We start from the raw sequence: 10,957 nt of genomic DNA on the forward strand, positions 1-10,957 counted from the left end.
TCCTTCTCAAAGACAAAACCTTTTTCATGGAGGGTGCCTTATCAATGACAAGATATGTCCCATCATCATAGATAGTGGAAGTTGTGTAAATATGGCTAGCCCAAGGGTGGTGGATAAGTTTGGCTTGAAAACCATTCCTCATGCAAAATCCTACAAGCTATCATGGCTTAAGGAAGAAGAAATAAAAGTAACTAAATAAGTCCTCATTAACTTTTCAATTGGCAATTTTAAAGATGAGGTATTATGTGACATTGTGCCTATGGAAGCCAACCATATTTTGCTAGGTCGACCATGGCAATTTGATAGAAAAGTTGTTTATGATGGTTATGCAAACACCTATGTTTTCTCCTCCCTAGGAAAGAAGTTAACAATCCTACCTCTCCCACCTCCACAAGAAAATGAGGACAAAAATAAAATAAAATATGAAAAAGAAAAAGAAAAAGGGCAAGCTTTCACCAAGGAGTTACTTCGCTACAAAAAGATTTTTTCAAAGCAAGAGGTGCAACACCACTCTTCATTCTCTTCCCAAACAAAGAGAGATAAACAAAAACACAAACAAGAAAGAGAGAGTGGCATTAAAAAGAAAGAGGGCATCTCCAAGACTAGGGATGGTATCTGTTCTTGTGGAAACAAATAAGAGATGTTAGGGATACAAATATCGCCTTACCTCAATCCTCAACTTCTCGAGTTGGCATCTTCTCGCCTTGTATATGCCATCTGCCGGTGCATGCAGTTTGGACCCTCGAGGGGATACCTACGGAGAGGGTCTGACAATCAAGTCAACAAAAGGGTTCTTAAAAAGTCAAATATCTGATTACGGGATTAATGAAAGTGTACCTTTAATTGCTGAGGTCCACGTGTATTTATAGAGTCATTAATTATTTTGCCCTTCTTATGGGCTGGGCCATTGTTTCGCTCTTAGATGGGCCTGGGTCAAGCCCAGGCCCTAAGTTAGTGTTTATTAGTACTAGGGGCCCTATTTGCAAAATTCTAAGTTTAATGTCATCAGCTTATTACTCCTTATCTTTCGAAGTAGGCGGCCTGGACTACTATGTGTTTATGCTTGACTACTTGTGTACTTAGTAATTAAATGAGGTTATGTATGGACGGCCTTGGCCGTGTGGTCTCCTTGTTCCGCCTAGGTGCAGTACACCAGTCTCCCAGCCTTTGTCGAGAGAGCTGTAGCGCCAAAGGCTTGGAAGTGTACGAGTAGTTGCCTTGATCTGCCTAGGTGCAGTACACCACCCTTCCAGCCTTTAAGTGTTATGAACAGTGTTAAGGCTAGATCATAAGGAGTGATGGTAGATGAAGGGGCGCTAGATGTCAGAGGTCCAATCAGAGGGGTTTGCGCCGCCATTTTGAGTGTTATTACGTTTCGCGTTTATTGTGACGCTTCATGTGAATGATGCTTTTGGCGGGAAAAGTTGTAGTGGTTCAAATTGTTGATTATAAATACAGTTGTTGTTGAAAATTTGTTTACGTTGGTTCATTTGCAAGAAATTTGAGAGTAGTTATTTGTGTGCGTGAGAGTTATCCGATAAGTGCTTTGCATCTGTCGTCATCTTATTGTTAAAAAGGTATGTCTAGTGCTAGTGGTAATGTGTCATTATCTTCTTCGGGTAATGGTAGTGAGCGGTTTTGGGGGAGATGGGAGTAGTCATTCTGATGGTGGGACTATGGTAGGTACAGGGAGGATTCCGATGGAGACAGTCACTGAGGTAAGGGAGGATCCCCCAAAAGAAATAGTAGAGAGCAACTGGTCGGCCAAGTCCGGATATCAATGGGTTACTCAAGATGTTCGGACCCAACATTCATTTTTCAGATGGTCTAGGTTGCTTAAGCCATGGCTCAACTACGTACCTATTTTAGAGAGGAACATAAGCCATGACATAGTGGCTTTAGAGAGGGTAAGCGTTGTCAACTGCGTTTGCCACGGTCAAGAAGAAGCAGCCGAGGGGTTCTTCTACATGTATATGTGCCACTTTTCACAGTTGTACGTGAGGCTGCCCTTTGATGATTTTACCATGGGGGTGTTACGCTTATTGAACGTTGCCCTTACGCAGCTGCATCCAAACAATTGGGCGTACTTACAAGCTTTTCGGGTTCTTTGCCAATCGTTATATCTGCAACCATCCCCGCAATCATTCTTGTATTTCTATGATACGAGGCCCAAGCATCCGACAACGTGGTTATCATTGATAAGCCGACCGAGTATAAGCAGGCTGGAAGCGTTCACCCAATCGTTCAAGCATTTTAAAGACGGTTTCTTCAAGGTGGTCGTGAAGGAGTCTGTGCGATTGTAATTTTACAACGATGACGGGAACACTAAATTCCCCTTTAGTTGGACCGACAACCCTTGGCGGTATAAGGATATGAAGAAGGAGGGATTGTCGTTGGCGGATAAGGAGGTGGTGGAGACACTGATGAAGTTTAATGATAGGTTGCCCATTAAGGGCTTAGTTAGGGTTTATAATTCAATTCATCCGATTGTTGATATAGAAGGTATCTTTTTTTTTTAAGTGCTACGTTGTGTTTGAGTAAACTAATCAGCGTTTGTTGTGATCATTGTGGGGCATATGGCACAAGTTGGAAAGAAGAACTTGAACCTTTTTCAAGCTCTTAGGAAGGAGAAAGCAGCGAAGGCCAGGGATGCTGGGAGCATTGAAGTTCCCAATCTACAAGATTCCTTAGTTGAAATGCATGTACACGGGGGATTGAAGAGAAAAGCGGAGGTGCCCGCTAAGCAGAACAGATGGAAGGATGTGAAGAAAGTAAGGGCCACCCTATTGGGGCCAGGAGTTTACCGCCAGGCGGGTCCTCTTTAGGAACCCAAAATTAGACCAGAATGTATGTGTCGCTTGGCGGCTTTGAGTATCTCGCCAGGCGGTTTCTGGAAATTTTCAAAAACACAAAATTTAACAGAACAAAAGGGAATTCATGTATAATCATCACATACTTAACATGCAATTCATGCTTAAACGTAAAGATTAACGCGTATAACTCCCCTAACTTGAATTCCCTTATTTAAAATTGAAAATGCTAGAGTTCCTTGTCGGTGGTAGCTCTTGACTCCCTTTCATCAACTCTAATCCTCTCCAATGTATCTTCAACCCACTCTCACACAAAAATTTCATCATTGAATTAGTGTTTTAGGATAGTTTTCCAGCCCCCCCTTGGCTGCTAGGGTTTCTTTGCCCTTTCACCTTCATGCCAAAAAAGAATTTTGGCAAAAGGAAGATTAGTTTTGGATTTACTAAGATTCGAACCCATAACCATGCCAATGTCATATCATTCCACGACCTTTCAACCAATTCATGCATATAATTAAATATAATAATTAATTAAATAGCATAGTTAGGACTTGAACCCAAGTCCTCTCAACACACCCAAGTACTCTCAACCATTTGAGCTAGTACTTTACATCAATCAATAATTAATGCTATAAAGGCTCCCACCGTCCGCATTTATTAATTAATTATCAATTTAATTAATTAAATTTCACGAGCCTTACACATTTCATCTACTTAAAACACGCACACATAATATCATGATATCAAACCATGAATACCATTTTAGATAAGCCCTTCGTACCTCATCAATTTGATTTGGTGGTATTGTCAAATTTGAGGATGCTTTTCCTGGATCGCGTTCTAATGAATTTTTAAATTCATTATATGTAACTCTAAGAACTTTAGAGATTTATTTTTCATTATCTTGAATTCTTGGTTCTCATGAAAATTCTAAAGTTTAGTTAACAATTTAGTTAACGTAGATGCATTTTTTTTATCTTTATCACAAACCTTCCTCTCTAAAAGAAAGAATCAATTTTTGTACTCTTTATCATAACCTTTCTAATATAAATTTATCACCTCTCTCCTATTTAGAAAAAATAAAATTTATATTCACAAATCACAATTATCACAATGCAAAACATAACGAAACTCATAACACTTTAATTCAAACATAACGAAACTCATACCGCTTTAATTAAATAAGTTAAATAAGCAACATGGTATAAATTCAAAACTTAAAAAAAATTACCATAGGCAGCAGAAAACACAAAATCCCTAAATTTCATAATTGAGGGTTATAAGAATTTGGAAAAAATTATAATTAGAGTTTATACCAATTTCATAAAAGAATCCCTAAAATCATAATTAGGGTTTATACAAATTTAGGATAAACTTACTTTGGGAGAAACATCCTAAAAAGAATCATAAATCTAACACATAAATCATAATAAGATACTAACCTTGATATGTGAGAAATCATGCAAGAATATATGCTTCAATCTCAATCTATGTGTTCCCCAACCTCTATTTCCCAATCTATCTCTTTGTATTTATTTCTCCTCATACACTTTCATGATAATTTACATGGTGGAGAGATCTTATAACTAGAAAAAAACTCTAATCTTTTTTATAAATCAATGTCTCAAATAAATTTTTTTATTTTATCTTTTATTATAATTTGTGATAATATAAACTTGATATAAATAATATATAAATATAATTTTAAAAGATATATAAATATATATAAAAACTAAATTTCAAAAAAAAAAATTGGTGGAGCCATGGCTCCCCTGTAACCACGTAGTTTCGCCATCGGATACAAAGCTGTTAAGTTAATAGGATGAGAAACAATCCTACAAGGAAGCAACATGAATCCGCTATTTGTAAAATATAAAAATAATCATAATGTTATTAAGGAAAAAAGAAAGAAGAGATTTTTTTTCTTTCTTCTAAACTTTTTGAAAAAAAACAAAAAAATGGCCGAAGAACCCCACTAGTATTAGAAAGGCCACTTCGCCCGGATATATATATATATATATATATATATATATATATATATATATATATATATATATATATATATATATATATATATATATATATATATATATAAAATTTGAATAATTTATGAAGAATATATAATTATTTCTTTAAAATTATATTTAGACACTAATTTAGAAAAAAAAAACTTAAATTTAGATTAACATATAACTACATAAAATTCATTTTAACATTTATACACAAAAATATTTAAAAAATAAAATATAAATACTTGTATTTCATTTTACGAAAATTATTTTGATATTTTTGCCGTTAAAGTAGTGTTTTTTATTTGAAAAATTAAATTTCAATTTTACTTTCAAGTTCGTAAATTTTATTTATTTATGTTAAAATAATATAAAAACTTATATAATTTACTCAAAGTAAATTAAAAATACTATAAAAACAACATGATTTAAATATGAGTGTCACTTTTTTTAGATTTCAGCATATCCCAATAAAAATAATAAAATTATAACTATTATTTATCCACATTTAAAAATTTACTACAAAGATAAAAAATACAAATCAAGAAAAATAAAAAAAAAAACATATGAAACCCATAATAAAAATTTATCAATGTCACTTGTGACATCCGTTTAATAGAAGGAAATATTATTGAATAAATATCACATAAAATAATATAAATGAGCACAAAAAGTGAGTATAATAGAATAACATTACAGTAATCCAAAATATACAACAAAATTTAAAAAAAAAATCTCATATAAAGAACATTAAACAAGATATAGAGAAAGGTCGTCAAATCAAAGCAAAATTGGTATTAAATGCTAATCGAAAAACAAAAAAAAAAAAACTAAGTGATCACGTGTGGTCCTGCACCCCTCCTAACCACTTAAATAAAAATGGCATATAAAAAATATAAAAATGGCATTCTACTTTCTGGTTCAAGGTTTCTTTCTATTCGATCTCTAACTGTGATTAAAAAAAGTGGTTTCTTTCTATTCGATCTCTAATTGTGATTAAAAAAAATGGAAAATGATACAGTGACAAACCAAATTTGATAATTTATCTTACAATGTGATGTGATACTTATAATTTTTTTTTTCAAATCTCACATTTGTTTTGTTTGAATGGCACAAAGGCCAAAACCGCAAGCGGCGTAGTTGAGGTGGAGAGAACGTTGGTCATCATCCTTAACCGTGAACTGGAAGTCTTTAAACGATGATCTTTTTCTTTAACCTTTGTTGTTCTTCTTGAAGTCCTTCATTCGAAAAGTCCCTTTTCTTCTCCGTTTTTGTCTTCTTGTTGTTTGTTGTAACGGTGTGGGTTTACCCATTGGTGGAAAGCTCTGTTGGTTCGTCCTCCATATTGATTGTCGCGGAAAGGAGTCATTTGTTGTGGAGTGGTGTGGTGACTTTCCTCGGGTGCGTGTGTCGCTTCCGTCTTTATCGTCGAAGGTTATTGGGGTCCCTTATTCTAGAGGAAGTGGGTGGTGAGTTAAGTTTATTTACGCATTTTGGTTATGATTATTACTTCTTGAAAAGGACAGGTCGAAGTTTGTTTTTTGTTGGGAATATGGATTGTTTGGGTTAGGGTTAAATATTTATCTTATTAGTTTGTATCATTTTCATTTCTGAAATTGTTCATTTTCCTCTGAAAATGCTTCTTCCTACATTTGTTGTTGGAATAAGTTTATCCGTCTTGTGTATTTAATCATTACAACAGAATATTTTATTGAGTGTACAGAACTTGATTGCTGACTCTGTCGTCATTTTGGTGTTCGATTAAGTTTTTTGGTCTTGTGTATTCACTTTAAATTACATTCCTGTAAATAATTCTTATTTTATTTTATTTACAGTGGAGGGTAATTAGAGATTCTGATAAGCAGAAGGTTTGAGTGTTGTTGAACGAAATTTGGTGCCCTCTTCATTCTTGAATCCATTGTAAACATAATGTGGCAGGATTAAAGGTATTAAATGCAAACTAAGAGTGTATTAAGTGCTTACCCAATTCTTCTGTTTTGCACTTATTCTCAACATTTACATAATGGATTGTTATTTGAAAAATAATTTTGGAGTCCTTGCCTTATTATTTAGATTGTAATCATGGACAACAATTTCAGGAATTATTATTGAGTCCTTACCTTATTAATGTTAAAGTAACAATGAATATGTGAAGTGTTTTTCCTCTTTTCTGTTAAAAATGAACATAGAAGTTATTCCAATATGTCAAGTAGGTGTGAACCCCAATCTAAATAAGTGCTATTCCATGTAATATGTTTTTAACTTACTCAAGATAACGACCAATCGCAATAATTTAGACAACTAAAATTAAATGCTTGGCTTATTTATGAAATTGTAACACTAAATAGGAGCATTACTTCTCGTAATGTTAACTTAAAAACTAATAAAATTTTTATTCCACTATTTCAAGTATGTGTTAATCATAATGCAAATAAGTTAACCCACGTTATATGTTTTTTTTTAACACCCTCTATTTTATATTAATTATATTTAATTTTGTTGTTTAAATATATAGTACGAAGTAATTTTATGATTTCATAAATAAATTGACAAAGAGCTTTATACAATGGAAAAGATGATTTTTTTTTGTGCTAACTACTTCTTATGTTGAGTTGTATAAGTAAAATTGTGATTAAAGCTTCATTAATCATTGGATTAGGCTGAAATATTTATAGAGCATTCTTAAAACATAGTTCTTCAATATGAACGGTGAGATTTTTAATTGGAGGTGTATGCAAGGAGCAGTTACTTCCGCAAAAGTAAGGTCTCCAGCTGTTGTCCAGTTCTGAGTTACCTTGGTAAATATATTATTCCTGCTTCGTTAACCGTTAGATCAAGATGACATTTTTACACAGAGTTATTAAGACATAGTACTAACGTTTGACCGTTGGGATTTGTATTTATAAGTCTGGGGTGAGAGAAATAATTTTTACAGTTTGAACTAGCGTCAATTACGTCCTGTTTTGGGTTATTTTAATAAACATTTGATTCCAGTTTTATTAACCATTGGATTGAGCTCCAATTTGTTCGACTTGTTCTAGAGACATAGGTCTTTAGTTTCACCGTGGGATTTACAAATAGATCTGTGTTTTAAGAGATATGAATTTTACACTTTGGAGTGAAAACAAGTCTTCTAAAAGTCAACAAGTCTTCTTGAAACTACCATGAAGTCTCCTACAATGGGAATTTCGACCAAGCTTCTCTCTATGGTTAAAATAAACTTATCCTCACTAAGGAATCTCATAAATTTACCATCAATACATCCTTATCCCTTTGTCCAAGATTTTTCCTATAAATAGGACTTCACTTTACACATCTTCTTCACAAAATCCAAAACAATAGAGAAGGAGAGGTCTAAACTCTTGTGAAAAACAATTGAAGTTGGAGAGGGAAATCCAGAATCTTGAGGTCTTCATTTTCATCTTAGAGTATAATTAGCATCTCCAAGGTATGGGGGGTCTATCTCAAATCTCTAAGTCATTATCTTAGCAAGTTTTCTTTAAGTATACAATCTATCTTCTTGATTATGAAAATTTCATACATTATCTTGAAATTTGGAGTTGAAAAATGGATTCCTTGAGTATGAAAACCTAGGGTTAGGTTCAAGAATCACCTTATTTGAAGCTTTACACAAAGAGTTATAAATAAAACAAGTTTGCTATTTTACTTATAAAATTTTATACGAAAATTATATTTTAATTATGATTACTGTTTTGATTAATTTTCTGTAAAGTTATTGTGAAGGAATGATTCATGCTTGGTTGTTAATTTTAAATTCTTTTTAACTTGGTTGTTTTTACTATTTTGAAAATTGTAACAAATTAGAAACGTAGTTGTTATGCTGCCAAAATTTTATGAAAGTCTCGAGAATTATAAAGATAATGTGAAAGGATGATTATAAATTAAAGTACAGAAATAAAGAATAAAAAGGACTATATGGATAGTATAGAGATACACTGGGTATAGAGTCCAGAGAAAGGTCTGATAGACCTAGGAGAATGGAGGGTGGTGATATAGATACCCTGGATTGACATACACAATTAGCCGGGTATTTGAAAATTCACAAGCCTCACACTCTATTCTCGATCGTCCTCTTGACTATACTATAAGACCAGGAAGGTGGAATAACATACACGTTGTATCTGTGAGAACGTTTAGCCTACTGGCACTATCCATATTGGCGTACCACCATTATGATTCGGAAAAGTCTAATGGTAGTGTTTGGGACCCAAAGTATATAACGAAAGAATATGAGATGAATATACTATTGAGTTGAAACTCAAAATTATACGAATATGATTATTAAAAGATTGAAAATGAGGATTTTGATATCCTAAATTTAAAACATACAAAAATGATTATTTTATTGATTAATTTGATTTTGATATTTTTGGCATGGTTAGTTATGACATTATGAAGATTTAAACTTTTGTGAAAATGTTTCATTCAATTTAAAGTTTATTCAAATGACCATACTTTGAAATGTTATGATGAAGTTTTAGAGTTAGGGGAAAGACTCACCCTTACTTTCTTTATTTTTCAGAGGAAGAAATTGGAGACCTAGAATGTAACAATGAGATTGTCTAGTTTAACTTTTCTTGTAACTTTGGATTATGTTAAAGCTACAACTGATATGGTGTAACTTGTTTGGGATGTATTTCAAACTAAAAGTACCTTTAGTTGTTTTTAAAAGTATAAACAAACTTTTGTTACAAACACTTATATGTATGATAACATTTTACTCGCATAAATATCATATATGTCTAACAGATGATACATTCTAGTGATGTATTATGATTATTTTGTTTTTGGTATTTGTTAAATGAATACAAATAAATTTTCCTTACATAAGTAAATGATACATTAGACAAGTAAAGAACATCTAGTAGCACCGGGTTTTAGTTGGGGTGTTACATTAGTGGTATCAAAGCAGTTCATTCCAAGAGGACTGGGTATGGACTATATTTGCTTGCGTTGTGTGTTTCTAGATTCTTTGACAAATAAGAATTTAGAAATATTGTTATGAAACCTACATGGTGATTTAAGTAGGAAATATATGATTTATTTATTGAAAATATATTTTTTTTGTAAAATGAAAAATAAGCATGAAAAAAAAGGTATATAAGATGATTCTTTATGAAACTAATACACTAGTTTCAGAGAATCATGGCAGGTAGACCTAACAACACAAATGGTGAACTCTTAGTTAGAATGACACAAATTCTGGAAAATTTAGTGCGTGATAGAGGCAATGAACCAATAGAATATCGGGTTTTGTCTGCTTTCACAAAACATCACCCACATAAGTTTGAGGGCAAATTCAACCCAGAAGGAGCTCAAAGATGGATAACTGAAATAGAAAAGATTTTCAATGCCATAGGCTGTCATGAAGAACACAAGGTTACATATGCAACATATATGTTGATTGGGGAGGCAGAGAATTGTGGAGGGTTGTCAATCAAACCTTACCACATGAAGGGGGAATAGTTTCATGGGAAGATTTCAAAGCTAGTTTCTTAGAAAACTATTTTCCAAAGGATCTTAAAAAACAAAAAGTTAGGGATTTTTTGGAGCTCAAACAAAGGAACATGAGCGTTGGAGAATATGCTTCTAAGTTCCACAAACTTATGAAGTATTAGCCACACCATCAAAATAATGAAGAAGAACTTTGTGCACATTTTGAGAATGGGCTAACAGCAGATGTTCGTACAACATTCAGTATCTTTAAAATTACTGATCTTTCAACTTTGGTAAGTAAATGAAGATTTTACGAGTCTAGCTTGAAAAGAAAAGATGTGAATACGAGAGTAGGAGGACCAATAAGAACTGACAAGAAATATCAGGTTCATGTTAACAAAAAGCCATATCAAAGACCTAACACTTTTCATCTTGGCCAAACAACAAATCGTAATGGCAACAATAACGTTAATAATGACAGAAAATGTTATCGTTGTGGAGGACCACATTTGAGGAGGGATTGCAATCAAATCTTTCCTTCTTGCAGCCATTGTGGAAAAGCTAGACATCTTGCTAGCAATTGTTGGTTTGCACAACAAAAAGTTGACAATGCCAAGGGAATTATGAAATCTACACATCATAATGGCACTAAACCAAAAATTCAAGGGAAAGTTTTCACCA

Source organism: Vigna unguiculata, chromosome 11 (genome assembly GCF_037176805.1).
Source record: "Vigna unguiculata cultivar grain cowpea cultivar isolate G323 ecotype 2 chromosome 11, ASM3717680v1, whole genome shotgun sequence".
In the NCBI taxonomy this organism is placed as follows: Eukaryota; Viridiplantae; Streptophyta; class Magnoliopsida; order Fabales; family Fabaceae; genus Vigna; species Vigna unguiculata.